This window comes from Charadrius vociferus, unplaced genomic scaffold (genome assembly GCF_000708025.1).
Source record: "Charadrius vociferus isolate BGI_N301 unplaced genomic scaffold, ASM70802v2 scaffold411, whole genome shotgun sequence".
Lineage (NCBI taxonomy): Eukaryota > Metazoa > Chordata > Aves > Charadriiformes > Charadriidae > Charadrius > Charadrius vociferus.
In genome coordinates this window covers 1,243,438-1,263,902 of record NW_009646935.1, presented here as the reverse complement: position 1 = coordinate 1,263,902, position 20,465 = coordinate 1,243,438, and the positions used below count along the sequence as shown (strand labels likewise).

Below are 20,465 nucleotides of genomic sequence, written 5' to 3'. Positions count from 1 at the left end.
TGTTCCAATGTTTGAGAACCCTTTTGGTGAAAATTTTTTTTCCTAATATCCAATCTAGACCTCCCCTGGTGCAACTTTTGGCCATTTCCTCTTGTCCAGTCACCTGTTACTTGGGAGAAGAGACCAACCCCCACCACGCTACAGCCTTCTTTCAGGTAGTTGGAGGGAGCGATAAGGTCTCCCCTGAGTCTCCTTTTCTCCAGACTAAACAACCCCATTTCCCTCAGCTGATCCCCATGAGACGTGTTCTCTAGACCCTTCACCAGCTTCGTTGCCCTTCTCTGGACTTGCTCCAGAATCTCAATGGCTGTCTTGTAGTGAGGGGCCCAAAACTGCTCATATCATTGACTTGTGCATAAGTTACTCTTACCATATTTGGTGCCATGCCACCTTTTTGAGCTAATACATAGTTGGAACCTGGTTACAGCTAGCAAATCTGTTTTTTTCCCCTGCTGTCATAGGCATCTGATTCTTGCTAGATAACACCTCTAACTACTGAAGTCTGCAGACATTATCAACAGTGTTAGTGCCTAAGCCCTTCATAAAGACTGTGAAAACAGTTTCTGTTTGTTCTTTTGCATTATAAGTCACACTTACCGTGCCAAAGCCTACACCAGAACTTGCCTGTGCACATTTGGCCTTTCTGTGCTTCTCTAGTGGGGGACATGGGGTGAAACACATTTTATTTATCTCATGGCCTCTGTGTGCATATTCTTCGGTGGTTCTTCTTTATCGTTCTTGGGCCATGCTCGGGCTAGCTCAATCACAGGAGCACAAGTGGCAATGCTGAAAGAGACCCTGTGACCCAAACCTGGGCAGACTTTACCCTGTCCATAGAGTGATCATGAGAGAACTTTTCTGGAGGTCTCTGGACTGGAGAGAGAGCAGGAATACCCTCGATGTGCTGTGCATCAAAACAGAAGAGCAGGCAGGTTGTGAAGTGTCTTATCCCCATTGCAAGTAGAAGATACGCCAGCATGAATTCTTGGGAGTTACTGGGATGAATACTGGCTTACTGGAAAGAGTTTTCCTGCGTGCTAGGTGTCACATCACCCTTCGCTTGCCCAGCATTATTGCTAGCCCACAGCTTTTGTCTGCCCTTTGTTTCCATTCCTGTGTCCTTTAAGGAACGTCCATTTGTAAATCATTCTGTAACTATCAGGCATGATTTTGATTTTTAGAGGATTTATTGTAGCCCTAGTGATTTCTGCTGTGTTGCTTTGATCTTGCTTGTAGTTTGAGTTATGAGATTAATAAGCAGCAGCTTCTATTGCTAGATATTTTATAGGTATTTATGGATGCTATAGCTATATCTTCTCTGTTTAGCTCCTTTTAACTAACCTTCTGAAAGCATCAAAGGTTTAAAATTTAGCCATTTGAAATTCATCATAGCTGCTCGTCCTTGATGATTGTTGTCTATTAGTTTTTCATGCACAATTGCATACTCACTGCAATTGCAATACAATACTTCTCCCACATTATCTTAGAAAGAAAATGCTACAGTTTCTACATATTGCACGAGATGTAATTGAGAACAGTTTTCATTCTTTTATGCTGCAGAATTCTCATACAGAGTCAATATTTTTCTTTAAATTGCCTTTGGTATGTTCTTTAAATACCTGATTTGGGGAAAGATGACATAAGAGAGGTTTGATAAGGTTTATTTTTCTATGTGAAGCTAATCTGTCAGCAGTATGTGTACAAGGTTTCCTGGAAAAGTTGCCATTTGCTAAGTCAGTGGTATGTTTCCAGTAAGGTAAGGAATAAAGTCTCTTCAAACTGTCAGTGAATGACAGGCTTTGCTTACTGTAGGCTGTGTGACGAATAGAGGGAGGTATTTTAGGCTGTGATTTTGAACATTGGCAAGGTTGTGTGCAAGAAGCTTTCATAAGAGTAGCAGAGTATTCCTTTTCCATCTGGTATATTCATGTTTTCATGATAATAAATAAAATGTGTGCTTTCAAAATGGGAAGCCATTTGAATTAAACTATGTCTAAATATTTGCAGATGTCAAAATGCATTTTTCAGACCTTGAATGAAAATTGCATCGAGAAATATTTGTATATACAAGATAGTGGCTGAATGTTTAACTTTGTCTGTGAACATAAAACTGACCAATTCTTGCTCTCTGTAGCTTAATAGATTGAAAGATGAAATATTTTTTTCTGTTACTTCTTAAAATTCACTCATGAACTCAGAAATAGGTTCCTATGCTAACTATTTAAATAACTGAAGCATTTACAGTTAAATAATCTGTAGTTTCCTCTTGTTAAAAATTCTAGAAACAGTATCTGAAAATGACAGAAATAATTAAATGAAAACTTAGATTCTTTAGTAAAAAAAAAAACCCAAACACCTCTATGTACCTAGCTATGCATTACAGATTGAGGGCTGTAAAACAGATAATATCTTGCAGAGATTTGATTTGGTATTTGTTGTCTAGTTAGTAGTTGCTCTGTATTACACTGGTCTACCCTTGGCTTAGAAACACAGCACCAACTTAATCAAATCTCTGTACTAGTTCTGTTCTTGAGTTGGTCAACTGCAGACAAGGACCGAGGTGAAAGGCTTTGAAGCTGATGATGTCTGTTTAATTACCTTAAGATTCACTGCTTTCATTTTTCTTAATTAAGGTAACGTAATAATGAAATCTGTTTGACAGCTGTATTCTAAAAGTCATCAGTTTATTGCTCGTCTGTTTGATAAATAGGCAGGTAGATGAGAATTCATTTCAGTCCTTTTGCTAGTTCTTAGAAATGAAAGAAAGAAGAAAGAGGTTATTTAGAAAGATGTTTTAGAGTCTCCCTATTACTACCACAATTTTTGTAGAAAAGGGACTGTATAGAACGCAATTTGAAAGGTCCAACCAACCAGCCAAAAAGAAAATCTCCACACCCTAACAAGCCATCTGAATTTCCCACACTCTTGCTGTCTATGAAGCGTCAGAATATTTTTACAGGCTGAGGACTTCAGCTCCTTTAGGAGCTGAAGTTAGGAAAGGGCCATCGAATGATGTCTGCAGGCAAGTAAAACCAGTTTCCTAATATTTTATTTTTATTGTTAGTTGGTATGAGGACGTTGCCTTAACATGATTATTATATACAGACAGTACTAAATGTCACTATGTGATGTTTAATATTTAAATTGACTGAAGAAAGTCAGGAAGCCAGATCAAACAATTTCCTTTCAAAGTGTTACTGTGCAATCAGTATTAAAATCCAACTTGTGCCTCGTTAACGTGGAGGTGGTTCCTATGGGAGCTTCCTGATAGCCAGACACTCTGCAATACTTTTTCTGATGCAAGATGGTGCTAGATCATGAGCCATGAAGATATATATGCAAAGCACGCACTGATGTTAGTTTTCATACTTACGTGTACACTTTTGTTGCAGTGAAGTAGTATTGGACTAAACAAATTAAATTGACAGGAAATCCTATAGTAAAAACCATGTAAATATTTATACTGTGATCATTGAACCTATAATTTCCTTGTGGAAGTCGCTATGAGTGGCTTAAGGGTAAATATATTGGTATGTGGGGAATAAGCAGGAGGATATAAAGTCATTGTGACCTTAAATATCTAAAGGAGTAGGAGCAATTTAGTAGAATGTAAAAGATAAGCAGGATTAGAAGACTTTAAAACGTGTAAACATTCACATTTGGGTTTTGCGGCCCTTGTCCGTAGCACGGATATAGAGCATTGGGTTTGTGCAAGGTGAATGGGCAGGGCAGGATGTATCTTGTGATTCATTTATAAATGACACTAAATATTGTATCAGATTCCAGAGTCCTGCTTATTTCTGTATCTGATCTTGCTAAATAAATGTTTTATTAAGAAATAGATATTTATAAAAATGACCTTGTCCCATTTTTATTCTGCTGGATTGGCTGTTTACCATTTACTTACAGTGGTGTTGCAGGTCAGCTAGGTTATGTAGCTGTTAATGGGTTAATCCAGTCCTTGCTAATTTTGTAGTCATAAATATGTTATCTAAGATAACTCTTCCTGGGCTAGGAGAAAGGTGCATCAGACCTTAGGAATTCCAGAAGCAGAGCAGAGAGAACACGACTTAGATCTGAGACACAGTTATGAAGTTACTTCAGTTTCTCTCCAGCATTTGTTCAGGTCTGGATTGCTACTTTCTCCATGCTGCAGATCAGGCTGCATTCTTCTCCCAGTTGTAATGGCAGGCTGGAAGAAGCATCTCCTAAAGACTGTTCTCTGGCCTTGCATTGTTAATGACAACAAAGACAGGCTTTTTCATTGCTGGTGTTGACTTTCATGAGTAAACTATGTTGATTGTGATTTGGCCCCAGGTAAATAGGCATTTGCATGTTCTGTCCTGAAGACAGAACTATCAGTAGAAATTTATTAGCATGGAAAAAACCCAACTGATTAACTTGACCTATTTGGAGCAAATGTTTTGCAGTACTTGCGTGTAATGTTCACCCACATCCATCTACCCAGACTATGTGGTTGTGTACCTTTATAGTCTTTATAACTTCAGCTTCTATGCCATATGTTCAATACATCAGTCACACTAAAATGTCCAAAATAAATATAAATCATCTGCTGTGTCACTTCCAGTATTTCAAAGATTCTCTTCTGTCTTGAACTGAGATATCTGATTTCGCTAACCGTCTTTGAAAGACTGTACTTTTTTTCTTCCACTGGTGTTTCAAAAACATCCAAGTGACCCTGGAATCCTGCTGGGGAAAAATGGCATTTTCCCAGCAAGGTACAGTGTTCTTAGGGGACCCACACAGGATACCTGCTCTTTCATCTCTCTTAAGAAATTTAGGCCTATAATTTATAGAGCTATTTTGTTGTTTTATTTTTTTTTTTCCCTATTTTTTCTTTTTTCTTTTCTGACAATATATTTCTTGTTCTGAGAGAACAGAACATTGTCTCAATTCTTCCTGCTTCAACAGAGCAAGCCTGTCTTTTCAAGGACAGATCATTAATTCTTGGTGTAGCCTGTTAAATTTTGCATGCCAATATTATCGAGCTCTCCAACAGAGATGTTTTGGAATCCTTTTCTCAACTACCTTGGTAGCCCTCAGGAATCATTTTCTTCCATACGATTCATTTGTTGTTGCTGGGTTGTGGAATTTTGGTTTGTTGTTGTTGTGGTTTTGTTTTCTCCTACAGCAGTATGCATTTTAATCAGTTTTATTTCTCTAGAGAATCGTAGCTCCCATTCCTCCCCAGGTTTAGCTACCTAGAAGTTTTCAACAAATTTTTGATTCCTAGAGCAGACTGTTTCCTATATGCACTTAGTATTTCATAGCTGTAAGTCATCCAAGCCAATAACCTTGAGAGTGATTTCCCAGATATAGCTACCAAACAAAAGTCTTCTCAATGTTGAAGGCACATGGCTCTTCTAACCAGATGGTTATGAGGAGGAGGAAGAAGTTAACGGGTTCAGAAGCTTGAACCATGCGGTCATGCTGTAGAGTGCTTGATGTCATCCTTTTCAGTAGTTCCCTGAAAACCTTTGGAGAGAAGCATGTGCAATAGAATAGAGAATAATGAAAGACAGCGATTGAAGCAGCTGTTCCTGAAAATTTCTGGACCATCTTCCTCTTATTCTGTTTTTCCTTTCATCTTTATGTGCAGAGTTGGGAGTGAGAACAGTTGTTTAAATGGTTCATATGTGCTTTTGTTCACAGTTCTATTACTGAAATAACTTTAGAATTGTTGTTTTCAGTGTTTGAATTTTCAGGGACTCTGAACACCTGTGGTTCTCACTGCCTTCAGCTTTGCAGTTGGAAGCACTGAACTTTAACCATCCAATTGTTTGGGCCTCCTGTATTTTTTCCATCCTCTTTATTCATTTATTTTAATTAAATTAGTAAAGAGTAGTGGGGTTTTTTTAATTAACTATTTATTTTAACATATTTGAGGGGGTTTTATTATACTTGCTCAAAGTCAAATTCTCCTTTCTGCAAAGAGCAAATGAAACATGATAATGCTATTTAAATTATTTTATGTTGTTCAGAGATGCTTAGATTTCAGCATAATCTCCTGCACAAAGGGGAATTTAGTCTGTCAGGACACAGACGACAAACTTGTTTCATTTTGTTTCGCTATGAGTAGTCTGAACACGTGCTTATGGATGTTTTCTTGTTCCTGCAAGAGGTCAATTTTGGAAGCATTTGCTCATTTCTGATGCTAACTCAGTCTTGCCACGGATCTTACAGAAATTGATGCTTCTATGAAGTCTTAGTTCTTATAGATGTGTCTGTATGAGAATCTCAGCTGTTGTTTAAAGGCGGGTGTTTGTATATCACTGTCATTATGTTGGAAGCAAATTTGGACACATGAGCCCTTCTGTCCAGAAAACTGCAAGCAAATATGCAAATATATTTTTAATCCAGTCTTGTAATTGGGGGGTGTGGTTCATGATGTCTTAATGTTTGAGTTACCATACTTATTCTGTCTTATAAACAGAGCCCAAGAGTCTTTATTGCTGAATTTCTAGTGTATAGAATTAGGTTTCTAAAAGAGTGCCAGAGTCCAAAAAAAAAATCTTTGCTTACTGGTTTAACTTTCTATAATCAGCCACTGACTGAGGTTATGAATAAGTGCTAATTGCAACGGCACTAGAAATGCTAGCAAGAATGAGGGAGAAAGCGGTGGTTCACCCAAACTTACTCTTCTCTCTGGTTCCATACACAGACTAAATTAGAAATTCTACTGCATTCAGAGGTCTCTTCTTGCGTTGTATCACTGATGCCTTGTTCCAGGAATGTAAAATTGTGCTTTTATTCCTTCAGTCTGAATGAAAAGATGCATTTATAGAACAACTTGAAGTTGTGGAACTACATTCTGAATTAGATGCCAAAGCCTGATAGCTGATGTCTAAATTAGTGTTTATGTCACTGCCAGAATTTTACAGCCATTGCTCTTCTTTCCTTAATAGTTTTCTGGACCTTGATAGTTCATACTTAGATTTCAAAAATAATGATATTATAGATTATACCTGTACATAAAGCTATGATGGTTGCTTATCCAGTGTGTAAACGAGTTAAACAACTTCTCAAGACAATATTCTGAGGGTCTTATAGACACAAAGAAATCCAGGTTCTCATTATTGTTTCTGTAGAATATGTGGCTGCACCAAAGAAAATGCTAGAATTCATTCTGGTCTGAGTAGCCCTATTATGCTAATTTTCTTTGGGTTGGAGGGAACCACATTTATTAGATGATGCAAATTCTAAAATTTGCCTGTGTACTTTGTGGATGTGTGCCTTTCTCGGGCATCATCAAAGTCGGGTCATTGGTGTCAGGGAAACTGCTAAGATGCCTTTTCCTGGTTGCCCTCAGCATCTTTAAAATATCCTTATACTTTTTCCCCCCCCATTCTTGCTATTGTGTTTCTTTTCAGACATCTTTTCTCTTGACTGATCATGGGTAGAGCTCCTGCCCGTCTTTGTACACAGATCTCTGTTTTTGTACCTCTTGGTAAACTAATTTCTTAAATTTCCATCTCCTCTATTATTTGTCTTTTTTTTTTTTTTTCTCCTTTAAATATGGCGCCCAGAAATATAGCTCAAGGGATATTTCTCCTAGGCTGGTATAGCAAAACATCTGTGCTTCTGTTTTTATTGCGTATTCTCTCGGCAGCGCAAACAGCTAGGCACTTAAAGATAATGAGATGAAGGCTCCGAGTCTGCAGCTAATGACAAAGTTGCAGAATTTGCATTTTTTCTTGTGTCTGCTTTTCCCAACATCCTAGATTTTTGTCTAAAGTCCCAGTTTGGATGACTTCTGGCCTCATGTAAAATATTCATTAATCAGAGTCGCAACGGTTCTGTTAAATAGAACAGAGCTCTTTTGAAACTCAGTGATTTTTTTTTTGTTATTATTATTTTATTCCCCCCTCCCCCCCCATGAAAGAATCCACGCAGAACATTTTACAGGAAAGGAGGCTAAACCTCCTGTTGCGTCTTCTGCAGGTAGGCATCTTGCACTGGTGGCGTGCAGGTTGTGCGGTCACAGTTATACCTTGAGCCCAGGACCCAGTTGTACCAATGTAAACCACAGAAATGCTGCAGACACAGACCGAGGTGGCTCTTACAGCTGATCAAGACAACAGGATGAAAGATTCATATCAGGTTCTGGGTGTCAGTGTCTTCTCTTCACTCAGGCTGTAAATACCTTGTCCTCATTTGCCCTGCTTTGTTATTGACAGAGAGCAAACATAGCTGAGGGAAGGGGATGATATACTTGGGCAATGCCTACTCCTTACACACTGAGCCATCCTTAATTGTCAGTTAGCAAACTGGGCCCACAACAGTTACTTCTCAAACCAGAAACTCAGTTGGCTTTGTCTTGTTTGAAACTACAAAATTACTCAGCATTAATGATGACATCCATAGTATTTAACCAGAGAAAGCATTAAATTAACTTTTCTTCTTGAAACACATGTCGTATCTAACATGAAAGGCGTATTTGCCTGGAGCCTAACTGGTACCAATAGTAATAACATGGCTAATTTATGTCAGCTCATAAAACTAATGACTGTGTTCTTTCCAAGTGGTAGTATCAGTTCACTTGGTGGCAAGGACAGCGTCTTTGCTTTTAGTCACTTGGCTTTGAGTTTTTTTCTAAATCAGAAGTCATGTCCAGAGTTTCTGCTTTATGTCCCAGGAAGCATATGTTCCCAAACCGGGACTAGGCAGCTATGATTCATCCTGTATCTTTTTTTTTTTTTCTTTTTAATTCTGTATGCTGTTGTATTTCAGTATCCTTTCTCTTTGAACCTTTTTACAACTCTAAAACCAGTATCTTTCTGTTCTCAATAATCATTAGGGTAGATCTGTTTTATGACCCAGCTTGCAAAACCCCATCTTGCGATTTGCATGCTTATGTCAGCACTTACACAATGCAGGCATTCAGAAGATCTGGAAAATTTTAAGGCATCTTATTTTGAAATTTCAGCATCTATGAAAGTGATTCCTGACCCTTGGGATGAACTCTGTTAAAGTCAATTGAGTTCCTATAAAGCTAAAAATATGCTTTCCTTTGCTGTTAAAGCTTCAGGCTCCTGGCTATACAGTTGCCAAAAGCAAAATTTCAGCTGAGTTCAGTGACATCCCACCTAAAGCCTAAACCTACGATTCGGTTAGCCACTGAATATCGCCAGATATGCAGATGGGAAGAAAAGTAGTCATGAACTTGTAGCAAGAGAGGGAGAAAGGAGGAAGAAGAAAGGCTGAGATCTTAAAAACTGAAGAGTTGTGAGGACAGGAAAACTGAGGCCTGTAAAGACATATAAGGCATTTGTATGCCTGCAGATTTGGAATTCTTTGGTCCTTGTAGACGTGCCAAGCATTTGGCAACTGCAGTTTGAGTCAGTGGAATCACACCAAATGACTTGTTCACCTGAAAGACCTGATGTAAAGTCACTGTGAAAACTGGAATTCCCAGCTAGGACAATATTAAATTAAAGAAAAAAAAATAATCCAGAGGACATTATAAGGATGTTTAATCCAGTTACAAAGGGTCATCCCTGCTGCATCTGTCAAATATTGATCAAGGACAGTGTTGCCTTATCGCGGGTCCTAACGACAAATATACCCCCACAAAAAATCTAACCCATAAAGGGGTAGGGGTGCTTTTAACCCCACTGATAGACCTAGCAGAAGGGATACATTAGAGCTTCGCTTAGCTGCACTCCTGAGCCAGTTTTATAGTTGTGGTGTGTTACTGATATCCACCCTGTCTATAGCATACGTGCTGTTTGCAGTGCTGCTGTTCTCATTCAAGTCTTTGGAGATTTTTTTTTTTGCAGTAGCACAGCTGTGTACCCCTACTACAGCATTATTCAAGTACGGACATTAGCTGCTGTCGATGGCTGCACAAAAATCAAAGGTATCAGGTCCACAAAATACCAGAAATTTATTTTTCAGATTTCTCCAGCAAACTGCTGCATTGCATGCAAGCCTGAAACACTGGTTGGCTCTGCCTTCATGTGCAGCCTCTTGCTTTTCACACGCTTTTGGGTACAACACCTGCGATCTCAGGCTGTAGTTTCCCACTAGGGAAGTCTCGCTCCATGGAACAACAGTGACGGTGTTTGCTTGCAAGCATGTTTGGCTGGTTTGACTAATCAAACCAGTTTGCTTACAATCAGATGAAAATAAAGTGCATGGACAGACAGAGTCTTCCTCTTAACTGGGATCGCACCCGCACCAAGATATTTCACCATCAGTCCGTTCAACCTGAGTTAATTGTTATAGGTTTCAAAAATTAGCTTAAGTATATGGCATAAAACCTCTGAGAGCAGCAGCTGTAACTGTAGCTGGGAGGAGCAGAGGTGAATAGGCTTTTGGCACTGGCAGATGAGGAAACCAAGTTAGCTGTCACAAAGGTGGTGTGGGTGGGGGGGGGGGGCGCGGAGAATGAAATCTGCGCCACCTTTTCGTTTCTGTGCTGGGTATTGCACTCCTTTAGCGTGGCATTGTCCGTTTGGTAGGTTCGTTCATTTCTTAAGACTATTATTAGCTGTGTAACTATTGGGGAAGAAGCATAACTGGGAGAAGCAAAGGGAAAGAAGTCGCTGAAATGCTCACAAATGAGTTACTGTTGCAAAAGCGAGCTGCTTGCTGGCCAGTCATTTTTCATTTTGTTCCTCAGAACTGAATGCCTTATTTTCATTTCACTGAATATTTCAATGAAGTCACCTTTTGCCACCAACATTTATCATCCACCTTTTCCTCCTTGCATCATGTTTAAATCTCTCTCTCTTGATTTTGTTGTTTGGCGTATATTTATTTATTTACTTGTTTACTTAAAGCCTTATGCCATTAAGCAGCCTTCCACCAAACCAATAAATGGGTAAAGAAATAAATGTGTTAAAAGCAACTGTCTGCGCTGCGATTTATGCAGAAGCAGCTGACTCTTTCAGGTTCTTAAGAGCTGCATCGTAGCTTTGAAAGTGACGGGCTTGAACAGTGAATTGAGTTTCCTTCATGGAGCTGACCTCCAGGAATCTCTTCCTTTTCAACTGCAAGGATAAAAACTTTTCCTAGTTTCAAAGTCTGTCTCTTTCTTTAGTTTTCTTTTCCTAAACCTCTCTTGATAATGTTAGAAGGCTGGGACCTTAGACAAGTTGTTTTTATACCATTTTACCATTTTATTTTTTCTTCTGCTCTGGCTTTGACAGATTTGCTAAGGAACTGGAACTACCCAAACTTGCTCACTCAATGAATCACTTTACCCTTTTGCATCTCAAGCTCTTTTCTGCTCTGTCCCTTATCATTCCTTTCAGGAATGAAGAATATGGCAGTAAAGATGCCTTAAAAACATGTTTCTTAAATTTAATGTGGAGTTTTTTTGTTGTTGTGGGGTTTTTTTGTTTGGTTTTTTTTTTTAAAGAAGGTGTATTTAAAGCTGTTCTCAAGTTTAGCCTGAATGAGAAATGACCCAAAGATATTTCATAACTCTGAGTTGTGGCTTTCACAAAACAGACTATAAGGAGAAGTAAGAAAATAAAATCAAGGGCCACTTCACTTCCACTTGCTTTTTTCATTCCATTCATAAGGAAAATAGCCCTCTACTTTATTCTATTTATCCAACTTTTTGGGCAATTTGGAGCCAACATAAATAAATGAGAATGGCTGTAAGTAGAGAATCATTCAACCATTATGCAGTTATAAAACGAGCAGGAGCTAAGAACATATTCAAAATGCAGGTGCAAAAATTTGAGTGCCAGAGCAGCATTTCTATTACCCGATCTAGCTCCCCAGCCTCCTGCAAGTGCGCTGAGCTGATTCTCAGTGGAATGATTTGACTGCAAACCAATTAGAAAAATCTTATATGTGCTATACTCCTACACGGAGGTGCAAAACACTACAAACACCAAGTAACCAGATATTGCTCTGTGCTTAGACTTCCCTGTCTTCAGGCTCTTGATGTTATCCAAAAGATGGTTTTCTGGTTTTACTGTCTTTAGACAGGAGTTTCTGTAGGGGACAGGCACTATGCTAGCCCCTTCTGCTGAGTTATTTTAACAGCAGTGTACTAGGATCAGAAATAATGGTTGATGTAATAGTTTGTGTGTTGCTAGTCAGGCAGCATTGCCAAGCCTTGTTCTAAGATGCTGTGAACTTTACCTGTCATCCCTGAAGGACCAGGATACTGGGAGTGGGTGATGAGAGCTCTTACACAGTAGCACAGGTCTTAGCAGCATGTAGCCCATGTTGAGCTCTGGCTGGTACATGGAGCGAGATGTTTATAAAACGGGGCATAAAAGAAGACTTTAGTGTAGTCATGTTGAATTCAGATGCTCAAGAGCTACTGGGGAGGAGGAGAAAACCTGAGGGTGTAGGATATGCTGAGATAGCGATGGCAATAAACTTGAGGCTAGTACTAACTACCTGAAATGATAAAAAGCTACTGGGAGGTTGGGAGCCTTTCCCTCTGAGAGCTCCTTAAGATGTGATCACTTAAACACTGTCTTTGCAACTTGTTCTTCGGCAGTGATATGGGTGGAGGGTAAGTAGGTCCAGGCTCGGTCCTCACCAAGGTGAGGAATTGCCAACTACTGTTGCCATTTCTTCTAAAAATCCTCTTATATATTTCTTTTCTTTAAGTGGTTTGGTGCAACATTGAGACATTGAGTGTCCCTAAAAAACAGGAGTCCAGAGAGCGCTGGGATGCTCCATATATGAATTCAAAATATCCCAGTGTGACTATGCTTGATAGTCAGCCTGGCCAAGACAGAGATGAAAGGGAACACAACTTTCACCATCTAGGGAAGTGTCTGTTTAAAGTGAGGTGCCTTAGGTGGCCGGGGAAGGTTAGGTAGCACTTTCTGAAATCTTTTCTTGAGCTTAAGTGTTTCAGTGCATCATCAAGTGCCAGCTGAGTGAATACTGCCTTCAGTGGAAGGAACTTTCAGCTGTACTTTTCAGTGGTCTGTTTAGCTCGGATGCCCAGATGTGTAAGAATATCTCAAATAATGTCAAAATCAGTGGCAGATGTTGTGGTAGTCACTGTTCTACTACAACTGGTCTGAGATTACCAACACCCGAGTCTTCCCCTGTGAATACCTGAATAAACATCAGATACCATTGTTTTTTTTTCCTTTCCTATTTTTCCCCTTTGGATAAACCAGAAGACAAGAGCAGACGATGTTTTGTATTCAGTGTGTATTCCACAGCCAAGTGCTACAGTCATCGGGTTCCAAACGAGAGAATGTTTTTAATGGATTTATCGTATCTATTTTTCTTATCTAATATAACCGTCTGTCTCTTAATGCTTTTGGTAAGCTTTCAAGGATTATATCAACTTTCACGACTGCAGTGTGGGATACAAAGTGGGATTCAAACTGGCTGTAAATGTACTGCTTGGAGGTCAGGAGAAATCTATTGTGGCACTGTGGAGCACCCTTTAAGTTGATTTACTGAGCTGAGAAGTCACGGGTGGGATGCTCACCGAAAACTGGGTGAGGTTTCTCTGCATTGCACTGTAGTTTGTGGATGCGTACCTGAGCCTGGGAAGTAATTTCTGCAAGATTTGTTTAGCTTGCCTTTTTTTTATGATTCATTCTTTATTTTTAACACCAGCATCATAGAATAGAGGGCTGTTCTCGCAGTAAAATAGCTCACGTCAGAAACTGAATTTGCTATGGGCTTTCCGTATGATAATTAATATGTCATCTTACCATTTGCATTTGTTTACGATAAAAGCACATACACAATGTAAAAATGAAAAAAAATAATAAAAAAGGAGATATTTCTGTGCCTGAAGGATATATTTTGAATGAGTGTGGGACATTCAACTACTGTGTGGCTGAAGTCTATGAATGTATAAATGACTAATGTATATTCATGCTGTCAGTAGCAATTGAAAGGCTCCTACTCTCCCGACCACAAGAAAATGCATTCTGGTTTTTGTTCTCCTTCAGTCATTGTGGCTTTTCCACTCTACCCACAGGGAAAATGGCCTTAAGACCCAGTGAAACAGAAAGGATTGCTGGAGAGGAGAGTGTTCAGAAGAGTGTCTCTCTTTGTCCCTTGCCCCTGACCCCCCAATTTGGCTCAATATGTTCTCGACCATAAAGACAAAGGCTGTGATAGCGTAAGCTCTACACAAACAAGGACACCTGTGACCCTGGTTTCATACCAAAGGGTGCCAGGCCTGGTGGAAGTACCTCTGACCATCATTTTAATTGTGCTCCCAGTGCCGCGTAGTTCTAAAGGCTCACCTTCGTTTTTGACCAGATTTGTCATGGTGCAAATAAGAATTACATAAGGTAAAGTAAGCAAAGCAAGCCTGTCCACCTGCTTCTCTTTGGATGTTCAGGAGCCCAAAGGTAGACTCTAAAAACCTATTTAAACCAGTGGTTTGACCATAAGCAGTTTTGGTGAGATTGGTCAAATTTTTCTATTTACAGTGGCTTTTAGTTGCAAATGTTTCCTTCATCTTATATTCCTACTTTACGAAATGCTAGCCAAGGATCTGTAGCGTCTAGGAAAGGAGTTGCATTGGAAGAAAAAGAGAGAAAAGATGAGATGGGAGAGTAGTAGGATTTTTGGACAATGAGGACCGTGTTACCTGCACTTGAACTAATGCATTCACAGTGGCAGTCATGATGTGGGATGAGAGTGAAATAACCTCTAATTCAAGCAATTTGCAGGCAAAACTCCTTATGAGTGAAGATGGAGAGTAAAGAAGAATTAAGCAGCCGTGCGGCTGGCAGGTTAGATGGGAATAGTGTAATGGTGATGAAAAGTATCAGCACTGCAACAGGGTTAAAAAATATCTCGGTCTCAAAGTACTAAAGTCTCCACAGGAGCCCTGAATGGTTTCAGGGATGAAGTGGGCTCAAAGGCTGAGGTAAAGAGAGATGTTCATCTGAAGTGTCACACCACCTTTGGCTGCAAAAGAGAGTGGGAGAACGCTTGAGAGAGACTTAACCTAATTGATTAGGATAAAGACAGCAGTAAAAACAAAAGGTTGCAGTCTGAACTTCTTTTTGTATAATACCATTGACATCAGTCAGGTTGTTGCAGGTGGAGATAATAAAGCTCTGGTTTAAGTTAGGTTGAAACTATGAAGTTCACAGGCACGTTTGAAAATTTATAGGGTCACACCAAGCATCGGTTTTCGACTTGAATTGCTTCTTGACATCTGCTTCAGCAACAATAGTCAAGTTGGTTGGCTTGCAGGAGGTTTTTGTGCTGGTCTTTTTTCCTCTACAAGTTTATCTGGTCCTAACTTCTAGGTGAAGTCTGTGTTCAGACACAATTGGGTTTGGATGGCTGGTTCAGATTAGTTTTCATGCTTTCCTAAACATCTTTGTCCTTCTTGAATAATAAGTACGAATCAGGCTTTTTCCTCAGCCTTTTCTGAAAAGACGCAACTCTGCAATAGTGGTATATCTCTGAGGATGAGGAGTGTGGAGGAATACGCGTGCAGTGGGAACAGTGTGGTATCCAGATTCTGCTGGATCAAACCACCAAGACAGGGACTTTGACGCCTGCCATTCTGCAGCACCAAACTTTTCTTTTTTTTGTCTCCAAATTTTTAATAGTTTGTTCAAGAAACATCAACCGAGGCTTGCCGAGCACTTTGTACTGATGATATGCTGCAATGTTTATTTTTCTCTTTGGCACTTTTAAACCAGTAGCACTTCATCTCTGACAGTGATTTTTTTGTTTGTGGTTTTTTTTTTGTTTGGCATACCCCTTGTCCTTGGAAATTTTGTGGCATTTTGTTTGGAAAATAGAATGGTTGTTTCTCATAACACTGTTTTATGTTTGATTCCTAAACAGTTCATATGTGTGTTTTACAAGAAGAGTTAAATAAAGTGTTATAATTGACTTTACTCAGATGCTGGGGGTGGGGAGGGAGGAACAAGAGATACCAGAAAACAAGGATGTGCTTTTCAAGCACAATCCGTTCTGCACTTGGTTGCAATGTCTTTTGGTGGTTAAAAGCTACCGTATCCTTTCACATGGAGAGTGCCAGACATAATGAGCACGGCCTAGTGTTTGGCAATTTCTTTTCTCTAACCACTGGCTTCGATTGCCTGTTTAACAACGAACACCCCTGAGTGAAGTCCTGGTGTCTGACATGCTATCTTGATGCATGTGGCTTTCAGGTATGAGAAGCAAAAGTGCACACAGAGCCCAGGTTTGTTGAGAATTAAGTTCTGCACTTTTAACGTGTTTATTGAATCATCTGCGAGCTGATGAAGAGAGAAAAAATTATTGTGATTAATAACGATAAAGGTCATGTTTACTACTGTTACTGCTGTTTTATTTATCCCACATTCATCTTTGATTTTGCTCTGTGAACTGGATTGCTTTAATCCAACGTTTTTACGTTATTGCCAGACTTAGGTAGGAAACATTCTGTTAGATGCACTGGAAAGATAGAGAGGTGATTGAGTATGTTGTAGACATGTCATGTGACTTAAAGAGAAAAAAGATCATTCCTGGGTTTATCATCTAATGTATCTATTCCCCCCATGTCTGGAGAGGAGTCTCACGATTTTAGGAGGTGTGAGGACCTTAGTGATAAAAGATAAAAATGAAAAATGAGAACATCTGTTTGTTTATTGAATAAGAGAATATAATGTCTGGAGGTTAGGCAGGAACGTAATTTTCTATGACCTCTTTTCAAAGAAGCAGTAAGAGAGCACGTGCACCTAACTGTCTTGAAGGATCAGCTGGCAGTTCTATAAACATTTTTCCATGGCTACATTATAGCTAATTTTGGTGAATGATTATATTTATAGTCACTGAAATTTTATCACTCTTCAGCTTTTCTCAGTCTACTGTAATAAGGCAATCCATGGTGAATATGGGCACGTGTCCAACCTCACTATACACTTGAATTCATTTGGGGCTTTTAAAAATTTTCATATTAAAAATAAGGTAGCTTTCCACTTTCACATTGTGAAAGGAAATTGCTGAGCGATGTGGGGATTGTTTTGTGCTGTACATTACCAGTGTTTCACTTTAGTGCCCACTGGCTTTCAGCAACACTGTCCAGGGCATTTAAAGGGATTATTATTGTTATTATTTGGCAGCATCAATACTATTATGTTCTTTGATATTGCAGCTAAGTGGAAGAAAGGTTAATGAAATTATTTTCCCATTGGAAAATGCTGTTCCATCAAACTGGTCTTAATGTATTGGATTTGTTTACTTTCTCTCTGAGGATTTTGAAATTTGTGAGTTTCCTGCTGCTTTAAACAACAGAGCTCTAAAATCCAAACTCCTTTGCCAAACCAAATTTCCATTCTCTGTACATCCCAGCTTCAATTATGGGCGAGGATTTCTGATTTCCTGCAGGTTCAAGGCAGGAGGCTAAAGATCATCAGCTGCACTAATGTCCACTGCTGGTTAATCCATTATTAGTGTTATTATTTGAATCACAGCAGTGCTTAAATGCCTTAATCAAGAATGTGGTCCATGTGTGCCTATGCACGCATGTATAGATAATAGGAAATAGTTTTGATCAAATGGCTGACTGAGCAAGTGAGAGAAGACCAGAAGTTTGGGAGGCACTACTGAGGACCGCAGCGTGTGACATCAGTAGAAGGGATGTGACGAAATCCCTGGTGCTGCCCTGAAACAAATCTCATTGAGAAGAAGTTGGGTTTGTTTTTTGTGTTTTCTCATTGACCGAACAGTGCTCCTTTTAAAACTTCCCCCTTTTTTTACAGTGTCCTCTGTTACTGTTCTTTGTTCACCTGGTTCTCATGGTGCCTCCAGTGGCTAAGGGAACCGGGACTGTCTGAAGAGACTGGAAAGCAGAGCTATTGCGTTTCTTTTTATTGCTAATCATTGCAGTTCCTGGCAGATGGCCTAATTGCCAGAACAAAAGGAAGCTCATGAGAATAGTGGCGGTGGAACTTGGCCCAGTGACTTTCAGTAAGATACATGGCTTCTAAGAGCTCACAGTGCATTGGGATAGTAAATGTTATTGCTGCTTGAATGTTCTCAGAAGGCTTTGAATAATGGGTTTATTAAATGCAATTTACAGCCAACTATAACTTCAAGAAATGAAGCAAAATATGTTTAGCAATTTCCTTTCATGCTTTCTTCGGGGCAGCCAGGAGAGTAGACAGTGTATCTGAGCCAGAAGCTTTTTTAACCGATGCTCTTTCACTTCCCTCTTCAGGTACATAATTATCATTAATGTTAATGAGCTACCTGCAGATGTGACATACGCAAGCATATATTCCAAAAAAAAAAGGGAGTTGTACCTACTGACTCCAATTGGTTTGTTTTGTGAATATTATATTAAGTATGTCCTGTCAGGGGGCTGGAAATGTTTTCTGCAGCAAGCCCGGGAACTGCAATATTTCTGGGGTTTATTTATTTTTTTAAATTAAAAAACTCCTCTTCTCTTAACTCATTTCAATGCTTGTTTTCCTTTCTGTTGTTTGAATTGCATCTGCAGCCTCAAGTAATGATCTAAAAATGAACTAGGAGTGAAGGAACCTCTGCTAGATATATAAGAATGTAAATTACAGAAGCAAAATTAAAAAGAAAGAAAATAAAAAGCTTGTCGTGATCTTTCCTCGAGGTCAGCAATGGGGCAGAAAGATTACTGTGTGATTGCTTGGCTTGCCTACTTGCCACGTCTACTATTAAAATCGTAGGACAAAAAAAAAAGGTATATATTTAAAAACTTGTGAAGTGGCAAACATATGGAATTGGAGTTTATTGCTTGTGCTGCCTTTAGCTGCACCCCTGCTCCACCCTTTCTGCTGTTGTTCATATTGCTTTGTTCTTTGAAAAAATCTGCAATCCCCTGTAACTCTAGTGGTGATGGAGAAGGAAAAAACGGTTTCTTCTCAACTGTGTTTCCCTATATTGTGTCAGGCACCGGCTTTGGTTGTGCTGAGGCTCTCCCTGGCGTAGCAGCCCCTGGGGGTGTCTGTCCCCATAGCCATAATTCGGTAAGTGGATCCCTGCAGTTGGTGCTGAACAACGAGATTATCGATACAGTATGTTAGGGTTGCAGGATAGAGCTGCTGTGAAAGCAGCTCCAACTAGGTTTTTTAATAAGGCCGGTGAGCACAATAGAAGGATAAAAGTCATCAGTATGTGTCATTATTCGGTTGCCTCAATGTTATTTGTTGCTGATTTCCAGTACATATACAGTTTACTGTTCTCTCCCTTTTCCCAGAATATAAATGAGGATCTCATTAAATTTAAAGCGCAGCTGTGCTGAAAAATAGTACTGAAGTCAGAATCTTCACTGATATCTTTCCATATGAGAAAACATTGATACTGCCTTTGCCTGCTGCCCCAATTTAATCAAAGCATTTTATGTCTAGGAGACCTGGTTATTGTGCAAAGTGCTGTCTTCTGTGAAGTTTGGGTGTTGTTTTTTTTCAGCCTGGCACGGTTGCTGTGTGCGCACAGGCACCAATTTGCTACCGCACGGGCACAGGTCATCGTGAAACAAAGAGCTATTTCACTCTGAATTCCTGTCTTGACCCAGAGTATTCCCATGGTACTAACAGCGGTGTAGGGGGACATAGAAATCATGTTGCTGGTTTACAGGCAGAGCAGCTAATTTGCATAGGCAGTTCATAGAGCTGCCCTAGATTTAGACCCTCTCCTTGATTTGAATGACTGGGGACCAAACACAGGCTGAGGAAGTTAACTAACGAGACTCCTCACTGCTTCAGGCTTCCCTCTTATCAGCAAGGGCTATTGCAAAAAGAGTGAGTTCCTGGCCATGCGTTTACAGTGTGGAAATTTTTAATAGGATGGAATCTCAGAGCACTGGGTGAGTGTTCAAAGAGCATGTTTTGAACCTGGAAAGACAAAAGGTGCCTGTGTGGAGGTGGTACAATGCCGCTGCTTCTTCCCCGGTGCCCGTTTACCTAAGTTCAGGCTGGGGCAAGGTGGAGAAGAGCAGCTTTTTCGCTTCCCTTTCCTGTTCTCAAAATAGTGTCACTTCTGCAGACGTGTCTGGCGCAGTGTTTTCTGAGCTCCCCATTAAAGGCTGTAGCTGCATTGCTGCTTCATGAAGTTGTGAACAGTAGCGACAGCACTGAATCCGTCTGCTGATTCAGGAAGACATTTAATTCATACAAAGGAATCGTACACATTTCTGTTTGGGTATTGGCAATGGTGAGTTATATTCTGCAGTAATTAGTGGTGTGAATTCAGTCGCCTATTAGTGCAGATTTGTCTTTCTTCATAGCTAATTCTTTACTTTCTCAAGCATCACATGTGCTTTATTGCATTTTCAGCATGTGAACTATGACACTTGGATCGTTATGTTATGGGATTCTACAAAAAAGTAAAGTTGACCCTTTTCAACTCCTTGGGTGCCTTGAACTTTAAGCTGTGTTTTTTTCATAGCTGGAAACATAACTTTAAATAAATGAAGCTGAGATTTCCCCATAACATGACTCTAATACTTTTAGTCTTAAAATAAAAGAGCAGATATTATGAGATTCACAATAAGATGACGG

The 20,465-nt window shown here is 39.6% G+C and overlaps 1 protein-coding gene across 1 annotated transcript in view; it reads left to right on the top strand.

Moving 5' to 3' along the window:
• Positions 1 to 20,465, top strand: part of NRXN1 (neurexin 1) — a 472,728-nt gene that overhangs the window by 300,043 nt on the left and 152,220 nt on the right. The window lies entirely within an intron of this gene.